This window comes from Muscardinus avellanarius (genome assembly GCF_963383645.1).
Source record: "Muscardinus avellanarius genome assembly, chromosome: 6".
In the NCBI taxonomy this organism is placed as follows: Eukaryota; Metazoa; Chordata; class Mammalia; order Rodentia; family Gliridae; genus Muscardinus; species Muscardinus avellanarius.
Window position 1 is genome coordinate 56,153,919 of NC_137791.1, and position 21,190 is coordinate 56,175,108.

Sequence of the window (21,190 nt, forward strand, 5' to 3'; positions counted from 1 at the left end):
TTCTAATTTCCCATGAATTACTGGAGACAGTGAAACAGAGAGAGAGAAAGACCAAATATGTCTTTTTTTACTTCATAAGAGCACACAGATGATACTCTACACTGAGAGAAGGCACCTCAGCAGAAGTTTCCCTGGGGTAGATTGGCAGAAATCACCAGTAAGCATCTAAAAGTATAAATTATAAAGTGATCTGGAGAGATGTATGCATTTGTTCACTATTCACTATTTAAGTGATTTATTCGGCAAGTTTTTAGTTCCTTTCTTATGCCACGCACTGTACTTATAAAATCCAAAGAGATAAAGCAGTAGACAAAATTTGCAAGAATTTTAGTTCTTTAATAGCTTATTCTTTAATGGAGAAAATCAGTAAATAGCTAAAATATGTAACATAACATTTTTGTGTGTATTAGAATTGAACTCAGAGACAGTCTATCTCTGAATTGCAACCCAACCCTAATATTTTTTAAATTTTGAAACAGGGTCTCACTAAATTGGTGAAGGCCTTGCTAAGTTGATGAGAGTGCTCTCAAATCTGATATACTCCTGTCTCCGTTGCTCAAGTACTAGGATTCCAGGAATGCACGAATAGGAGAAATTTTTGTGAAAGCTATTTGAAAAGCAAAGTTGTGGGGACAAATGGAAGTGCAGGAATAGTTTTAATTATAGAATTAAAACACTTTAATTATAATTTAATTTTAATTATAGAATTATAACACTGAGCAGGAACCATTTGTGCCAAGACACTAGTGGATGAGGGAGTGATCTATGGGGGTGCTGGAAAGGGGGCCATGTAAAAGTTTTATTCTCCCTGAATACTTAATAAACCATTTATTTACATCTCAGAATCTCAATATACTTTAAAAAAATTTTTATTGGTACACTGTAGTCATACATCTTAGTGGAGCTTAAGATGATAGAGGCACACATATGCACATCACTCCTTTAGCCCTTTTCCAAGTCCCACCTCATTCCTTCCCCTCTTCCCCTTTCTCATGTTCGACTTAGTGATTGGTTTTGATATGTTTTTGAGTGCATATCATGTACGTTAGGGATTTTCTCTATCCGCCCTCCCATCATGCTCAGTGAACTTCCCTTATTTGCTCATCTAAGGTTTCTTCTTGGTATATATTCTGAATTTTACTAATGTAATATTTCTCTCTTTTTCCTTGGAGCAGATAGCACTGCATTTATTTGAATTAGCCTCTAAGGACAAAAATTAGTCATTTGGGTATAACAAATGCTTTCTCTTGAGGCTTCGGTTTTATATGTTAGGTTGTTTTTATCGTTGCAATCTCATTTTTATTTATAGCTAATATTTATTTTATTCATAAATACATTTGATTTATACTCTCTGAAAACATTTTGAAGAGATTGATACTCCAACACTTCTGTATGGATGAGATAACAACACTGACAGTCAGGCATTTGTCAGATAGCAAAGTATTATTTAGCATAAATTAGATATGGGAAGCTAAGGGTTAGAGGTGACAATATATTACAAATCAATTAACATGTCAGTCCCCTCTTAAACATAAATATAGAATGACAGTAGACATTTTATTACTAAAATTTCCATAATCAAATAGTGGTGGAAAATTATCTAAGCAGTTCTTTGTATTTTTTTGACAAACAACATAGTAGATTTTTATAGAAATTAGTCTTCTAGAAGGTCTCAGTCATATGCAGTTTTTACAAATTTATTTTGTTCACAGTGTCTCTCACTGAGCTATTTGGAAATCAATCTCCATTGTTGGGGATATATGAATCTGAGATTCTGTGCCGAGGTCCTTCCAGGAGCTACAGTTTGGGCTGCCACTGTAACGTGCACACTCCAGCGAGACTCCATCCCTGTGACTACTGTCGGCAATGAATGCTTTGGTGGTCTCCAAGTGCCAGACACTAAGCTAAGTGTGTGACGCGCAGAAGCTCTTCTCATTCTGAGCTTGTTCTGCTGTTATCATATTAAAGATGAGGGAAATAAAGTAAAGAGGTGAAATTACAGGTCAAATTTACAGTATTTATAAATTTCTAGGCCAAGACAAATGGTTCGAGAAGCTAAACTGCCAATATTGAAGATTAGTTGTTGGTATTAGTTGTAGGAATTAGTTGTAGGAATTTCTGTCATAATTTTAGGATGGGATATCTGCTCTTCTTTCTTATCGTGCTGGTTCCATCCCATTGGTTTCTCTTTCTGTCTCCTATGAGCCATACATTTCTGCTTCTATTGAAAGGCTCCATTTAGAAAAAAAAATCATAAGCCCCTAGCAGCCAGCTAATAGTTAAAAAGAAAAGTATATTTTACTGCAGCTTACAGCTTAGGAATGTAAAATATGCGATAAGCCCACCCCATCTTATCTATACTGTCTGGGCCAGAGCGCCTTGACCCGGGAGCTTACTGACTGCACCTGGTATTTTATCTAACACTTGACTACAGAATGTACTTTTCAAATGATTCTGTAATTTTCTGTAAACGCATGCAATTTAGCCCAAACCCCCCCTAACTAGTGGTCTTTTCCCTATAAATACCCTCAGTTTCAGTGGCTCGGGGCCTAACTCCTATACGAGTCGGCCCCAGTGCACTGGCTCCTTAATAAACCTTTTTTGCTCATTGCATCAAGGACGTAGTCTCTCGTGGTACTTGACGTCGCTTATCCCGAGGTTGATTGAGGGTCTCCCCTCGGCAGGGATCTTACATTTGGTGCATTGGCCGGGAAAGAGCGACCACCCAAGTTCCACGAGACACCCCTTGGAGGTAGGATTTTTACCTGTCTGTCTCTGTTTGTCTTGTATGTCTCCTGTTGCCAGCTGTGTTAATTTCTGTAATTTTTGGTTTGGTTTCTGGTATAGTGGTGAGCAGCTGCCTTCTGGTATTTCTGGTATTTGCAGTCGTCTGTGCCAGTGGTGCCCCCTGGCACAGAACTCCTTGTTCGATCAATTGTGGGTTCGGGTCCCATACGCAAGGAGGGTTATGACAGACGTGTCCTTGATAACCGACTGCCACCCTGGGAGACGTCCCGGGAAGTCTGAGGGACCTCCGAGGACGCTCGGAAACGTCCCATCTGGGTCTGAGGATTGTGGGTTAGAGTCCCACTCTCAGCCATCTGGGTGCCAAGCGATTGTGGGTTCTAGTCCCACATGAAGGGTGCCGTCTAGGGTTTGGAAGGGCCACTTGCCAGAGGTGGTCAATTGTGTCTGGTCTTAGGAGTCTCTCGGAGAGAGGAGGGGCTCCATTTTGTGTGCTAATTATGTTTCTTTGACTGGTTTTGGGAGTTTTTTGGTAAGAGGTGAGGCTTTATTCTGAGTTTGGTTAAGGGCCAATTGTGTCTCTTTGTCTGGTTTATTTAAGTGATATTTTTTGTGTGTTTAATCTTGACTGTTATGGCCATTGTGTTTTTTTATTAAAATGTGTGTACCAGCTGGGTTGTAAATAATTCTTTTCAGCCTAGTAATAGTATTATCAATAAGAGTAATTAATAATTTGTTAGATATTTGTGGTATAAACAGCTTTAATTTAATAGATTACAAAGCTTTAGTGTCAAAAAGTTGGTGTGCGTGTGGATTTGTTTGGTTTGTTTTCTCTTTTTTGTGTTTAATTTTGGCAATGAGGCAAGGAACCCCGGCTGTCCTTGGGGAAAAGTAAATATGATGTTCTGTGTTCTGTTTGAGATGGCATGATTTTAGTATGGTAAAAGTTTTATGGTACTGTTTTGTCACTGAGAACTACCTTGGCTATTCTGGGCTTTTTGTTATTCCAGATAAATTTAAGGACTGATTTTTCTATGTCTGTAAGGAATGATCTTGGTAGTTTAATGGGCATTGCATTAAATCTGTAGATCACTTTTGGGAGGATGGCCATTTTAATGATATTTATTCTGCCAATCCATGAACATGGAAGATCTTTCCATCTTCTAAGATCTTCTTCGATTTCTTTTTTCAGTGTTTTATGATTTTCTTTGTAGAGATCTTTTACCTCCTTGGTCAAATTTATTCCTAGGTATTTTATTTATTTTTGTGGGAGATCCTGAGTGGAAGTGTTTTCTGAATTTCTTTTTCAGTGGATTTATGGTTGGTGTACAGGAAAGCTTCTGATTTTTTAAGATTGATTTTGTATTCAGATACTTTGCTGAATTTGTTGATCAGTTCTATAAGCCTTTTGGTTGAGTTTGTTGGGTTTTCTAAATATAGTATCATGTCATCAGCAAATAGTGAAAGCTTAAGTTCTTCTTTTCCTATTTGTACTCCTTTGATTTCCTTTTCTTGCCTTATTGCTCTGGCTAGAGTCTCTAGTACTATGGTGGTTATGGTGTTTTGCTTAAAATAATAGTGTTAAAATAGTTACCCCATGATAATAAAATATGATGTTTGTTATTAGTTGTATGGTGGTTGTGATATGCTGTTGAAGAAAAAAATTGATGATGTGGGTCGGAGAAAGCTTCCGGCCTCTGTTCTGCATTAGATTGCATAGAAAAAGATTTTTCAGTACTGTGCATTTATTTTGTATGTTTAATTTGCTTTTTAATCAGACCTTGGACGGTGAGCTGGAGGGAGGCTGAGCAAACTGCCCTGGGGGCAGCCGCTGGAAGATTTCTTCCAGCCCCAGAGAGAAGTTGTCAGCATCCCACTCCTCACTCGTCCAACGAAAAAGGGGGGGAAGAACGGTTCGAAGTGAGTCCATCAGCCTTTCTCACTAGTAAAATTGAAAGAAATTAAAAAGGAACTTGAGAAGTTATACTACTGACCCTGACCATTACATCAAGGCATTCAAGTTACTCAGTTCGTTGTATGATCTTAGAGAGATGTTAGATTACTTCTTGAACAAACTAACTTCTATAGAAAGGGAGAGAATATATAAAGAGGCTAGAGCACTGGGAAATGAATATTTTGTGGCCTCCACAAGTGGGAAATTGGATGATAGATGGAATATTCCTATAGGGGAAACAGGCAGTGCCACTCGTAGACCCCAGCTCCTTGCTAAAAAAAAACAACTTGCAAAATGCAAAAGTTCTTGAGCCTAGCCATGATAAAGTCAGTGCATTCCAGGTACAGCTTCAGCAGCCTGGGATCCGCAGGGTCTTAGTGCTGCCAGATTAGTTTCCAATTGGTTTTGCCTGCAAGCCTGGAGAGAAAAGTTCACATGCAGTTCTTTCATGAGGATTAAATATAAGGCTATAACACCTACTCAAAAGAATAGATGCTAACGTTATTAGTTAATTCTTTACCCAGTAGAAGGGAAGGCCATCCTCAGACAGACTAATACTTCAGGCTGCTAATTTGGTTTGACAGAGACTTAAAAAGGGAAAGATAGATGGACAAAAGCCATTTAAGGATTCTGGCTGCTCGCAAAAGCCTAGGCTCAAGTCTGTTTAAGGTGGAAAAGCAAGAGCAACTCTGGAGGAAATGCTCTCAACCAGGAAGCCATACAGGCCCTCTGAGGCCTGGCTCATGGTGCAAAGGGGAACCATTAAATGGCTGAGCGCCCCCAGTTCCAGAGGGAATCGGGGTCCTCAGACCTATGTTCCCAGTGAGTCCTCCCAATTACCACCACCTGAGTAAAAGAGCCTTAGGCGATCACACAGTGAAATCTCGGAGGCCAGATCGGAGGCAGTGTCCTTCTTTCCCAGCCCAAGGACCAAAAGCTTAGCCAGGGTGGGGAGTCTTTTCAGGCCAGCCCTGAGCCATCTGTTTATTCAGCCTGCAGAGGTGTTTAAAATGACCTTCCTTTCTACGTTCTTAGCCACACCAGAAAATTCAGCTCCTCTGATAACAAAAAAAAAAAAAAATTCTTTTTTCTTTTGCTGTTTGCACTAAAGTTATTACTCAAAGATATTTTTTTTTAAATTTTATTTTATTGGTGCACTGTATTCATACATCATAGTGGGATACAAACTTTTGTAGACATACATGCACACATCGCCCAGTCAGCCCCCACCCGATCCCCACCCCATTCCCTCCCCATCCCTCCTTCCCATGCTTGGCTTAGTGGTTGACATCTAGTATTATAGCAATTTATCCAAAATTAAAAATGATAATCTCACATAACAGTTTCATTTGTCTGATACCAAGCGTTTGATGATTTAAAGATAGCATTTCAATATTTCTTTTTGCTTTCTTTCTTACTAGAGCATATTTTTTTTCTGTTTTTTTAGGTGAAACTATCATATATTTATATATTTATTTTTCAGAAAAAATCTATCCTAATATGGAATATGAATTCTAGATACCCAAAACGATCTTGAAAAAGAACAAAGCTAGCAGATATATATTTTCTGATTTCAAACCATATAAAGCTACAATAATTGAAACAGTGTAGTACTGTTCTAAAGGCAGATATATAGACCATTGGAGTTAAATACAAGCCTAGAGCTAAATTCTTCCCTATATTGTCAAGTTATTTTTGACAAGGTTTCCATGAACATTTGGTGGTGGAAATAATAATAGTTGTCTGTTGGATGGAAACTCTTGTTTCTCTGGTTCTGGTGAGTGTTACCTATTTCTTCTTTGTAGTTAATCTCTTTGAGTATTTTCTCTAGCGCTGGTTTTGAAGACATAAATTCCTTCAGTTTCTGTTTGTCATGGAAGCTTCTTATTTCTCCATCTAATTTGATAGAAAGTTTTGCTGGATAGGAAATTTTTGGCTGGAAGTTGTTTTCTTTCAGAGTTTGGAATATGTTACTCCAAGCCCTTCTGGCTCTCATGACTTGGTTTGGGAAGTCTGGAGTGATTCTAATTGGCTTGCCTCTGAATGTCACTTGGCCCTTTGTTTTTGTTGCCTTTAAGATTCTCTGCTTGGCTTCCACATTGGTCATTTTGACAATTATGTGGCGTGGGGATCCTCTTCTCGGATCCTGTCTAAAGGGAGTTCTATAAGTTTCCTGGATCTGTGTATCAACCTCTTGCTCTATATTTGGAAAATTTTCTGCTATTACTTCCTTGAAGAGATTGTTGATCCCTTTGGTATCCCTTTCTTTTCCCTCCTCTATTCCAATTATTCTTAGGTTAGCTCTCTTAAGATGGGCCCATATTTCTTCAATGTCAGATTCCTGCTGTTGGATATCTTTTTCTAGATTAGAAACTATGCATTCATTTTTGGATTGCTCATCTTCTAAGAGCGAGATTCTGTTCTCCATGTGGTCTAATCGGTTGTTTGTGCTTTGAATTGAGACCTTTACTTCATTAATTGCATCCTTTATCTCTTTTTGGCTCTCTCTGAGTTCTTTTCGAAGCACCTCTATTATTTCTACAGTTATTTTCCTGATTTGATCTTCTAGAAATCTCTGATTTTCTGTTTTATCAGGTTCTGATGTTGTGGGGTTGTGCACATTCATTACTTCAGTGTTATTCCTCTTTCCCATGATTTCGGAGGTTTGTGCCTTCTCTGGGTTCTTCCCTTGGGTCACTATGGCTTCACTTAAGGTGCTCTGGATCTCGAGTCTGTATTATCTCAGACCCTACTACTCCTTTACTGGGTTGTATCACAGAGTCTCCGACCCAGGGAGTCGATAGAGGCTGCTTTAACCTATGGGGGGTGCCAGGTTGCACGTTCTCCTATGGTGTGATATCTCTGCCACCACCACTCCCTCACTGGGTCAAGTCCCAGGAGGCACAATACTGGGATTTCTCCTCTGTGGCCCGCAATTTGACTCACTGTTCTTGAGTACGTAGATGTAGCTGTACTGGACTCGGTGAAATCACTGCTGCTGCCGCCGCCGGTGGCAATATGGCGCCTCTGCCACGCCCTCGGCCATGAGGCTGGCGTATTTTTTCTTCTCTGGTTTTGATTTCCACTCTGAGTCCCTGCAGCGTGTGCTGAGCTCAGCCACTGGGAGCTTTAAATGCTGTCTGCGCCGAAAGATCCCGCCTGGCTGTTCCCCATCGGCTCACCTCGGCTTGCTGTAGCCGTCCGCTGAGTTCGCCGCTGCCGCCGGCAGTATGGCGCTGCTGCCGCGTCCTCGGGCGCGTGTGTCTCCTCTGTGGCCCTGAGCTCTGTTCTCAGTCCGCTTTCTCTCTGGAGCCTGGTGGTTTTTTTGTTTTTCTGGTGATGGTGTTTTCTGGCTATGAAAGGCGCTCTTTTTGTGGTAATGGAGATTGGTTGTTAGCGGGACTCTTAAGCCCCACTTTTCTCGGTCGCCATCTTCCCGGAAGTCTCAAAGATATTTTTATCTCAATTAGTCTTAGCTAAAATGGTTACTTCAAAAAATTTGTCCAATTGAACTCCTGTGAGAGGTGATTAAATAAAGTTATTTTCTTTGAAAAAATCAATGTTTTAAAACACTAGGGATGTTTTTTATGATGTCGTGAATTTCTGTGGTAATTTACAACAGTTTTTAAGGTGTGTGGTCAAATAAAATATACAGTGTTTTTAATATTGCTCCTTTTGCAAAATTAAGGTTTTAAGATGCTATTGATATTTATCTAATGTCTTAATTTTCCTTGTAGTCTATAGTTCAATTGAGTTAAAAAATGCTAAAGGCAATGCTTTAAGATGCTCTTAACTTCATGAGGTTTAAAATAACACTTAAGTCTTTTAAATGGTTTTTTGATTGCTGGTATGTGAACAACATTAAATAGTATGCTCCTTTTTGGGTTTGTTGATAGATAACAACAAAAGGATAAACGTAGAAAGTCTATGGATATATTTCTTTATATGTTGGTAAATACAGAGAAAGAAGGTTTTGTGAAACTAAGAAAGCATATTATAAGGTTTGTCCTAAGGTTGTCCCTAAGGGAAACAAAGGACCAGATAAAAGATTAAAGGGTTAAAGCAAAATATAAAGCATGGATGAAATTTGTTTGGCTGTAAGTTTTATCCCAAGATTGTCCCAAATGGGAAAAGTAAGAAAAAGGATAAAACAAGAAGGTTAAAACACGTTACAAAAGATATGTGATAAGTTGCAAAACAGTGTTTGTGATATATTTGCATATGTGATAAAGATAAATTATTTAACAAAATAGATTTCTAATAAGCCTACCACTTGTGTATTCCCAAAGAGGACATTGGGAAAAAATAATTCTTTAAAACTGGCTTCAATGTTATTTATCAGAGAGCAGTTATGGAAATCAATTCGCTTTTCTTTCCTTGTCATGTTGCTTTGTGGCCCTGTCTGCTAACTATTTTGTGAGTGTTATCTCCTGCATCAGATGGTGTTACAGACAGAACCTGACAGATATCTATCAAAGCCCTTTGGACTGCCATAGAGACATACTCACCCATCTGACTCCCTCACCACCCACCTGCATGCCTGTACCCTAAAGCCGGGCCCCCAACTTCGTCCCTGTTCAGCTCGAAGCGGTTTATGACTGAGTCAGCGTCCTTATTCCTTTGCTAAGGGGTACAGGTATGTGGTAAAAATAAGAAAAAATTAATAAAAATTGGGCTCATGATTGTTAGCAAAAAATATAAAAATCAAAATGTATTTTCTGTGTTACCTTTGTCCTGACAGGTGTCAGGAAGTTACTAGACAGAGAGGAAAATGTACCAGTATTGGAAAGAGGCATCAAAATGTATTAATGTGGCAGTATTGAAAATATAGTCAGAGCCTAGGTGTTGTGGATACCAATACAAATAACACAGGGTACATGCCCACTTTGGAATTTGGAGCATGTACTGTCCACATGTGTCCTTAAAAAGTTTTGGGCCATTTTTTACCTGTCTGCTAAAAATTGTTTATGAAAATTTCAAGATACAAAAATATATAGTTCTACAAAATATAAAGGCTTTGAATTAAAATTCCTTTGTATAATTGGTAATTAATACTGGATTAATATAGCTTGCTTTTTATAACAATTTATATAATAATTTTTCTAAGTATAGATGTTTATGTTTTAACACTTGGTGTTAACTAAATTAAGAGTCAGCTTTAACTGACCAAGGTCAACGTTTAAAACAATATTATAACTCTAGCCTGATGGCTCAGAGACAAAGAAAAAGATTTTATTATTTGGCCTACATGTGAAGACTTATTCTTGCTACTGACTCAATCCTCAGCAGCTTTTTGTTCTTAAAAAGAAAAAAAAAACCAACAACTTTGTTAAATGTTTACTAAATGAGTAAATCAAACAATAATAAGAAGATACCTTGGTTCATATGGCTTAAATTGTTAAAAGTTTAAGGTTGTTACTGAAAGATTAACATACTTTGTTTTCTTCAGGCTGAGACAACTACCATCATATTGTCTTTCTGGTAATAGATATTTAAATCATAATGTCATTCTATATCCAGAGTTATCTAAATGTGCTAAAAAAATTTCAGAAATCAAAAGTTAAAGGTTAAAGGTATGTGAATTTTATATTTGTATGTGAACTAACCAATAAGATTTTTGTCTTTTGATTCAGAGATTTAGCCTTAAGACCTGGGTTAAAAATCTCTTTATCCTGATTAAGTAAATGTTTTATTATTGATAATAACATATTTATTTTCATTGTTAATGTTGTCATTTAAAAGATAGAGCTATCTGATTTTTATCAATATTGTTAGCTCACATAGACTTATAGTTACCAATGTAGCCCAATATAAAATTAGGTCAATGAACTACTAGAGTGAGGCCAGTATAAATTTAAAATCTGGCTATTATGTTTAATATAACAAAAATGAGATGCATATCCTACTGTGTCTCTGGGATGAAGGCTCCCATTAATCAGCTTTTAAGTTTGACCTTTGGAGTGTCTCAACAACAGAAATAGGGTAAACAAAGTTAAACATCAGAATGGACAGATGCAGACACAGAGACAAGCCCATTTAACAGCCCTGCATTGGGTAATAAGTCTTTGCCCCCTCAGAGATACCAAAAGCTTCTTATACAGAGAGGGAAGGAGCTAAAGGCCTTATACCTGCCAGCATGGCAAAGGTGCCTGGGTGTCGTGTTGAAGACTGGCCAAAGAGTCTGTCGGCACCTGGGGGGAAAAGCATGTTGTCCTCACTTCTGAAGGGAAGTTACGTTGGCTGTGCTTTGTGGCTATCCTCAGAGGCTGAGAACTAAGGATGCCCAAGGCTCGGCAAGGCCCCTCTGATCAGCCCTCTGACCAGCTAGAGGAAGTCTGGGTAGCTCTTGAGGTGACAGGCAAAATATTGAATTTCTTTAGATACCGTGCTTAGTTCTCTGCTCGCTTTGTCTCGCCTAGAGTTTTATTCAGTAGAGACTTATTTTGTATCTGAGGTTGACAACACTCCAAGGCCAAAGAAATTTATGATATCTTAAGCTTATAAGATAATTTAGCCTAGATTTATATGCTAGCTGGTCTGATCCTGCTGATTTGCCTCTAACCCTAATATAAAGTGAGTGACCAAGAAAAACAGCCTCATGAGTAAAAAAACTCAGTGATCAGGTTATATTATTCAAGGTTGTTCAAAACATTGCTATTCTAGCCAGTTCTGATTAAAATGTAAGCATCTAGAAAACTAACTCTTTGGGATACAGGCTACTGTAAAACTTAGATTGGTGATGTTACAGCATATTGTTTAAACCCTTATGATACAGAGTCTGACTGAGAAATGCCAGACTTGTGCCTAGGTCCTTACATGTTCTCCAAACGGTCAAAGAGCAAACCCACTACCTGGTGTGAAGCAGATCAACCCAACACCCCAGTTGCACAGCCAGGTGACCTGGTCTGAGTAGCACCCTGGCTGCAGTGAAGATAAAAGAAAACGCCACTGAATTCACCGCTCTCGAGTCAAGCAATAACTGGAGCAGATAACGAGGACATTTGAACCATAGACAGAACTGTTGATGGGATTGGACTTTAAAAGCAATTTTTTCCCGTGCGAGAAGCACAGACCAAAGGAAAGGAACTTAGACGACATCTTACCAACTCATTGAAGCTGCACCTCATTAGGAAGTCCTGTGATGGCAACAATGACTGCTTATCTACACCTTCTCCTACTAGGAGAAATGCTGTTTTTATGCTAACCATTCTGGGATATTTCAGGAAACGATGGCAAGATTTAGAAAGTGGTTAAAAGATAAATAGTGGAAATAAGACCTGCAAAAAGGATGGTTTAAAGGGTAGTTCAATAAGGTCTCCTTGGATGATTGCATTAGTATCTGCTTTTATGGGGCCACTTTTATTATTGCTGCTTTTGCTTACCATAGGACCTTGTATAATAAATAGATTAATTGCCTTTGTTAAGAAACGAGTTAATGCCGTTCAGATTTTAATGTTATACCAACAGTACCAAAAGTTAAGCCTAAAGACCTTAAATATATAGAATCAGAAACTTAGTTCTATGATTAGAACTATTTCCTAAAAGGAGTGGGGAATGAAAGGCTCCATTTAGAAAAAAAAAATCATAAGTCCCTAGCAGCCAGCTAATAGTTAAAAAGAAAAGTATATTTTACTGCAGCTTACAGCTTAGGAATGTAAAATATGCGATAAGCCCACCCCATCTTATCTATACTGTCTGGGCCAGAGCACCTTGACCCGGGAGCTTACTGACTGCACCTGGTATTTTATCTATCACTTGACTACAGAATGTACTTTTCAAATGATTCTGTAATTTTCTGTAAACGCATGCAATTTAGCCCAAACCCCCCCTAACTAGTGGTCTTTTCCCTATAAATACCCTCAGTTTCAGTGGCTCGGGGCCGAACTCCTATACGAGTCGGCCCCAGTGCACTGGCTCCTTAATAAACCTTTTTTGCTCATTGCATCGAGGACGTAGTCTCTCGTGGTACTTGACGTCGCTTATCCCGAGGTTGATTGAGGGTCTCCCCTCGGCGGGGGTCTTACACTATGCCTGACTTATGGCTAAGATAAAAATTCTCAATCTCCATAATTACTTGAAATTTATTCTTTGAAAATCAGAACCTTTCCTTCTAGTTACATTGTCTTTGTCAACTGTGTAAAAATGAGTGTAGCTATTTTTGTTTTTAAATGCAACTGCAAGAATGCTGAAGTAGCTGGGCGTGGTGGCGCACACTTGTAATCCCCGCGCTTGGGAGGCGGAGACTGGAGGATGGCGCTGGTTCGGAGCCAGCCTTGCTGGCTTAAGAAACCCTGTTTCCAAATAAAAAAAATATAGGTCTGTGAGTGTAGCCCAGAGGTAGAAGGGCTTCCAGGAACGCCAGTACCACCAAAAACAACAAAAAAAAATAAAAAAGAATGCTGAAGTTATGATACTTTTATATAAGAATTATCTACAATTCCTCTTCTTTTATTTATTTTTTGCTGCAATGCAGAAGCATTTATAAATATAGTAAATTTCACATTTTATTACCTCTTTCTCCATTTTTGTTCCTTTAACAAATACTTACAGGGACTCTCACATACAGGGACTACCACATACAAGAAGAGGGCCCCTTTTCTTTTCTCTAGAGACTCATCACTGAAAAAGATACCTGCTCTTGGATGGCTTGCATTCTAGTGACAAGTGACAGATGTTAAGCCATACACACCATAAGGATGTAAACTATATTATTTGTAAGAAGATGAGAAGTGCTATGAGAAATATAAAACGTAAACAGAATGGGTAAAATGAGTTTGTTGGGTTGATATGTGTAAAAATGGTAAAAATGGTAAAGATGTAGGTTTTATTGAAAAAGGTGTAGGTATTATTGAAGAAGTAAAAATCGAGGTTTTATTGAGAAAGTTAGCTATGAGAAAAACTTGAAAGCTATGAAAGATTTAGCCCAAACTCAAAAGGATATTGAATAATACCTTGTAATCCCAATACTTGGAAGACTGAAATAGGAATATTAAAGGTTTCAGGTATCTACACAACTTATCTTGAGCCTCAGCAACTCAGTGAGACTTTGTTTCAAAATAAAAAATAAAATACAACTGGGGGTATATTTCATAGTTAGAATATGCCCAAATTCAACTCCATGCATGAATCCGCACGTGTGCACAAACGCGCGCGCGTGTACACACACACACACACACACACACACACACACACACACACACACAGATTTAAAAGAAAAAAATAGCGCCGGGCGTGGTGGCGCACGCTTGTAGTCCCTGCACTTGGGAGGCGGAGACAGGAGGATCACATCGGTTCGAAGCCAGCCCCGCGTGCTGGCTTAAGAGACCCTGTTTCCAAATAAAAATGTAAAAACAGGTCTGGGATTGTAGCTCGGAGGTAGAAGGGCTTCCAGGAACCCCAGTACCACCAAAATAAATAAATAAATAAATAAATAAATAAATAAATAAATAAAATAAAAAATAATAATAAAATAAAAGAAAAATATAATTCCAGGATGAGTAAAGAAGGAAAGCCTCTAGAGAAGTATTTTTAGAGCTGTGTAGAGGAGGTTAATATACGGGAATTGAGTGAAAAATAGAATAGAAGCTTCTATCAGAAAGTGACAGTGACCCATACCTCATAGATCATCACAAGGAATTTTGCTTCTACACTGAGTGAAAAGGGAGAGCCACTGGAGGGTTTGAAATGAAGAATAAATGTTATCTGACTTTTGCATTTAAAAAATCACTCTGGTTCTGGGTTGAATTGTACAGATGGGGGAAGGTTGTGGAGGTCATACCAAGGATACCTGTTAGAAAATTACTCCATAAGCCAGAGAAAGACTATATGCTTTAGGTAAACAGAGTAGAAGGAGAAAACATGATGGGGATGAGTCTGAGGAGATAGTTGAGAGGCATAAATAAATAAACTGAGAGTCATCAGCACATGCATACTATTTGAGGATATGGAATTAGATGAGCTCACTGATATAATCATAGATGGAGAAGGGAAAGATGTCATGAGATTCTGTAGCAATGAGAAACCAAGGAGAAAAGAAGAGCCCAGCAAGAACTGGCCAGGAAGTTTAGTGCATAAGAGGAATCGAGGAGACAGTCCTGTCCTAGAACCAAGGAAAATCATGTATTAAGAAGATGTAAAGAAGAAAGTGCCTCTAATAACCTGGGTTCTGTGCTATGTGTTCCCCCACATCACAGGAAGATGAAGGCACTCATGGGTCCCATTCACTGGGTGATCATCTTTCTGACCAGGTGGCGGCGAGAACCATGACAGAAGTGGTCTTCCCTTGGCTGATCAGCTGACAGATGTTCCTGCCACTTCTCCAAAGCCCTTTCCTCGCTGTTTGTTTGTTCGTTTGTTTGTTTGTTTGTTTGTTTGTTTAGTTTGGTACTGGGGTTCCTGAAAGCCCTTCTACCTCCGGGCTACACTCCCAGACCTATTTTTTGTATTTTTTTTTTAAATAGGGTCTCTTAAACCTGCACGATCCTCCTGTCTCCGCCTCCCAAGCGCCGGGATTACAAGTGTGCGCCACCATGCCCGGCCTCGCTATTGTTTTCAAACATCTTCCTCACACAGAATTTTTTGCCCATGCTTTTTTGCCTGATAGTTTTAAGCCCATCAATGATGGTATGTAGGTAATATCAGTAAAAATTTTCTGCTTAGCTAAAACTAAGGAAGAAAAAAATCATTTGTGTTTCAACCTTTAATATGTTTTATTAAAGCTTTGGATGTGGGTAATAAAATGCCTGAAACCAGTAAGTAGTTCAATGATGTTCTCTTTCCCTAAGAATTTAATTTAAAATTCTTATTGAAATCAAAAATTACCAAAAAAATTACTAGATTCAAGTTATATTATAGTATAATAATTTTGTGCAAATTCTACTAAAAGTTAGGATGGCAAATGACCTTAGCCATGATGTAGAAACATTGACTAGTTTCAGTTGTCATAGCTTCAGCTTCATTAGGAACTCCTTAATGTGATCTTGTATAATTAAAATGCAATAGTCCCCTCTAATCCATGTTTTTAGTTAACCACGTTTACCATGACTTCAAAAATTTAATATATATTCAATCTTCTTATTTTTCTTTCCTTTTATTTATTTCTTTTCTTTTTTATTTCTTTTTATTTGGGGAGGAGGGAAGTTGCAGAGGATTGAACCCAGGACTTTGCACATGCTGTGCAGCTGTTACTGTGCTATACTCCCAGTCCTGTCTATTCTTTTTTGGGGGGTACTAGGAATTGAACCTAGGGGTATTCTATCTCTAATTTAAATCTTCAGCCCTTTTTATTTTTTGTTTTGAAACAAGGTCGCACTAGGTGGCTGAAAGTCTTGCTACATTGCTGTGAACATGTGATCCTCTTGTCTTAGTCTTCCAAGTACTGAGATTACAGGCTTGTGTCACCATACCCAGCTCTGTCTTTATTCTTTTAAGAGAGACTACATTCAATATACTATAGTATATTGGCACAATTGTTCTATTTATTATTGTTTATATTTTAACATTTTACTTTGCCTAATTATAAATTAAATTTTATCATAATTGTATATGTACATGAAAAACAGTATATATAGTTTCAGTATATACTGTATATACGGGCACTACTGGACATTTCAAACTTCCATTGAGGGTCTCAGAACATATCTCCCAAAGAAAAGAGAAGACTACTGTATATAAGAAGCAAATATAAAAACATCCAATTATTATTTCCTCCTTATCCTTATTCTCTCCAATCCAAAAGAAACACTTTTTGTAGGTGTTTGTGTTCATGTTTATGTATGACTCTATATATCTGTGATACAAAAGACATTCTTAGATGCTTACTGTTCTATTAGTTCAAGAATGGGTCTCGGCATGTTTTATTTATCCTAGCCAGAGGACATTTTCACCTTGTCTTTCCTAGTATAATTACTGTTATTATCATTAGGCAAGAAATAAACTCAGTTTGATTAAAGCCCAATTCAATGCTTAGCATTTAAATACAAACTGTGCAGATTATATAGAAATACTTTTATGATTGATATTCATGTTCTAAATATGGAGGAAAATGGAATAACCAATTATAATTTCATTTTTAAAAGAATGCCATGGATTTACTTAAAGAATGATTTCAAAAGTCAAGCATATTTTTAATTAAATAATTACCTATTAGGTACAGGCAATACTTGTCTGCAATACTTTTTATAAATGACAGATTGAATATATTTTCTGGATTCATGATAGTTATCATTAAATTATTTTGTTCAGAATAGCCAACTTTTATAATGAGAGATCAAGATTTGAGTTCTATCAAAACTTCAGGCAAAACAACACATCAGATGAAATCTGCTAAAAATTTAATAAAGTGATAAATTCCAAAATAGTATCCCCAAAGGGAAATTCTAGCAATTGCTTTAATAGCTTCATTTACTAACATTAAGAATTGAAGAAATAAACTTACATTGTGGCTTCTTTATCAAAGTAAGCCAACTTCATTTTTCACTTCAAAAATTCATTTATATATTATACTAAATATTTAGAATGTATATTTCCCACAACAGTGTATTGAATTTCATATTTTTCCCTGGGAATTTTTACTTTTAAACAGGATACTACTGGAGAAATGATACTTTTCTAGAAAATAAACACAGGCATAAAAACAATAACAAAGAAATGATCATTATGATGGTGGTCATTTCTGGTGGTGAATAAAGATGCTATTGAAAGTGGCACGTGATGTATGAGAAATATTTCTGCTTCTGTCTCAAAATTTCACTTTTCTAAAATGAACCACTAATTCTAAGTGACTTTTTATTTTCTGTTTGGCCTTGGTGACTTGCACAGCATCTGCCCTCCAGAAGAAGCAATGACAAGTCCTTGAAGTAAGTAGACAGATTTGATAATATCATGGAAAAAAACAGGAAGTATCACATTTCCAAGAGAAAAGAAACCAACACTTTGTGCACTTGCAAATATCATCATCATGTAAAAACATAATAATCCTTGAAATCTGAGTCCTTGGGGATTTGGATTCATTGCCCATGCTAAGTGAAATAGAGTTAATCGCCTCGCTGTGATCATAATCCTTTCATAGTCATACTATGTAAGTTGTCTCCCCTGGGGCCAAATCAGCCAAATCATACTGAGCTTGATCTCTGTGTACCTTCTAATGCCCATTGGCAGCCAAAGCTCTCACAGAGTAAAATGCACCAAAAGCCTGAGCTGCCAGGATTCATCACTGGTAAGCTATTTGTTCAGAGCAAATATTTCAATATACTTTGTCAACCTCAGAGGCTGACCTGAAGTAGAAATCAGGAGTTAAGATCCCAGCTGTGCCACTGCCTAGTGAGGCTTTAGCAAGTCATTTGGCTTGCCATTCTAAATTCTTTGTAAAGTGAAACATGGTGCCAGTAATAAATGAAAGAGATTTGTTTTCCACATATTAACTTGTTCTTCTGCAAAGTCCGGTTTAGCATATAGCTATGTTGTGAAGATTGAGTTCATTTATGTGAAAGTGCTTTGTAAATACCAATGCACTCTAAAAATAAGATATATTATTAGTATGATTTTATATTTTAAAAAGTAACTTGCCACTAACCAGTCTCTGCAACTCAATTTAAAGAATCCCGTTGTCTCTTATGATACCTTAGTTATCAAATAATGCCATTTATAGAGATGACAATTTTCTCTTTAAAATAATGATATATTCATGAACTGAAAGTAATTTTAACTATAGGAGGTACCAATTTCCAGTGAAATAAATGAACCAAATGGCATTTTTGGGTTAAATATTTACCTAATAAAACAAAATGTGACTGGTCTAAATTTTTTAGACACAAAAGGAGGGCACTGTGGTGCACACCTGTAATACCAGTGACTCAGGAGTTTTATCAATATGACAATAAATAAATAATAGATAAATAAAACACTTTAGTTATAAAAAGAGAAGACAAATAAAACCTTGCATGCATGGCAGAATTCTGTGAAACTCAAAAACCAACATGCATGAAGAAAGTGTCTGTGTTTTCTCATAATCTATTTCAAATTCATTTTAAAATAATTATAAGCAGCTTTACTAATAATGGAATAAAGAATAGGTTTTTTGTGTCTATAGTAGATCTTTCAGTCTCTGTTTAAATCTTTATGCATCTCACTAAAAATCTGCTTTATTCCTGATTTTGATAACATAACATCGCATTTTTAAAATGTCCACATTGTAAAATATTTAAATCCTAATATTTAAATTGATAATTCATAGAGAATCTCCCAAAGTATTACAAAAGCAAAACTTGATAGCTGTTTCCATTTCTATAGAGTAGTAACCAGTAACAAGTCTATTCCTACAAACATATTGCATGCCTGACAACACCTGTAAAGAAAGCACACAAGAAACATTAAGTATCTGGAAATAGAAATGTTCCCACTTATGGGCAGTTGAAATGCACCTCGGAAAACACAGAGTAATGGTATCTCTGCATTTATTTTGACAAACCCATGACAGCACCATTCTGTTCCTTGATAGACAAACATAATCTTTGAAATATGTTTGGACATTCCTTGCACTTCAGCTTGTTTCTTTCAAGCTGCTTTTGATCACAAATCAAATCCAGCTGAATAGAAAATAGCATCTATTGTTCCTTGTACATGATAACTAACCTAGCTATTTTGTCCTCAGTTACTGAATTCAGATTTGTATTTAAATGAACATTAACATAAGCTTCAAAGAGCAATTATATAGCTGAGTCATCCTGTCTTTATTTCATTCCTACTTTCATTTATTAGCACAAAAGCAATTATTATTGTACTATTACTAAAAGTAATAATGAAAAGGTTTCTTATCCTACTAAGTTTCAATTCATTTTTGAAACCACCAAAAATATCCCAAGCACAAACATGTTATATCCATACCCCTAATATTTCTATGTTAAATAGGTCAAAACTCTTGAGTTGTTATAATTCTGCCATGTATTTTCAAATACTTTGGCAAATAGCAGAGTGCGTTGTTTTCTAGAAATTATTTGCAGCATAGAAGGAGTTCTGAATGCACAATCTAATGAAATCCATATATTAGAATTCTTACCATTTCTATAGAGCCAGAGCACAAAATTTGCTCTAAATTTTTTATTCAGCAGAAAAAAAACATTACAAAGTATAGTTTGAGAGATATGATTCATATATGGTAGCATTAATTTAGAATGGGAAAGTAATTGCATTGCCATCTCAATATTAATATTTTGTGATTTGTGTCCATAGCTGACTAAATGAAATCAGACTATAACACTACTGTATCTACAGAAACCTTCTGTCTCTAAAAATATTCTTTTGAAAAGATCCACAAAATGATCCTATACAAAGTAATGTATAAATATTTTTGCATCTACCAAATAAATTCTTAATTCTTAAATTTCACATTTTAAAATTTGTTATGAATAAGAATGGGTATCCTGCCTATAAAATAAAAGAAAAAAACAACAAAATGAAGGACAAAATAAAGAAACCACAGGCCTTCACTATCTTGGTTTTATATCAGAATAGTGATATGCCCCTTCAATCCACTGTCAGTGTTGTTGCATATGGCTCCTCAGCCCCACTGCCAGAGCTTTATCAGGAATCCAAGGTTCATAGGATAGAAACTTCTGGTATGGATTTGGTAAAGATTTTTCCAGAGGGCTTTTTTTCCTTCCTTCCTTCCTTCCTTCCTTCCTTCCTTCCTTCCTTCCACCCTCTCTTCCTCCCTTTCTCCCTCCCTCTATCCCTTCCTCCTTTCACTCCTTCTTTTCTACCTTCCCTCCCTCCTTCCCTCTCTCTGTATATCCCTCTCTTTTTAATAGGGGGTACTGGGGTTTGAGCCCAGGGACATTCTACCTCTGAGCTAAACCACTAGCTCTTTTTATTTTTTATTTTGAAACAGACTCTTAGTAAGTTGCTGAAGATCTGACTAGGTTGTTGAAGTTCTCACAAAGTTGTTAAGGCTGGTCTTGAACCTGCAATCCTCTTGTCTAGGTTTCCCAAGTACTGAGATTACAGGTATACGTTGCGATACCTGGCTTCCAGAAGGCTATTTCTAAGAGAAAAGTTTAATGATTCCATTCTTCTTATATGAAACAGAATATGGAACTGAGGCATTTCTATGAATTGTATAAAACCTGTACTATTTCTCTACTTTGCTACTAACCTAACAATTTCTTTGAATAAAAACCATGTTAGGTCATTTAACAAAGTATTCTTCTATGTGGTTGTAATTGTGTGGTATATAGTACCTTCAAATTATTTGATACTATAACTTGTTTCTAAAGGTGTTTATTGCTGCTTATTTCTCTCCTACCAAGAAATAAAGATCACTATTTCTGTAAGTCATTACATGGAATAGATCCCTTTATCTCTATTTTTCTCTTTATGTTACACTTGATGCACTTACCCATTAAAATCAGGTCAAATTTATATCATGTGCATACTAAGAATCTGAAAGGATGATAGATATTACTAGAAATATTGGACATTATTATACAAGTTTAC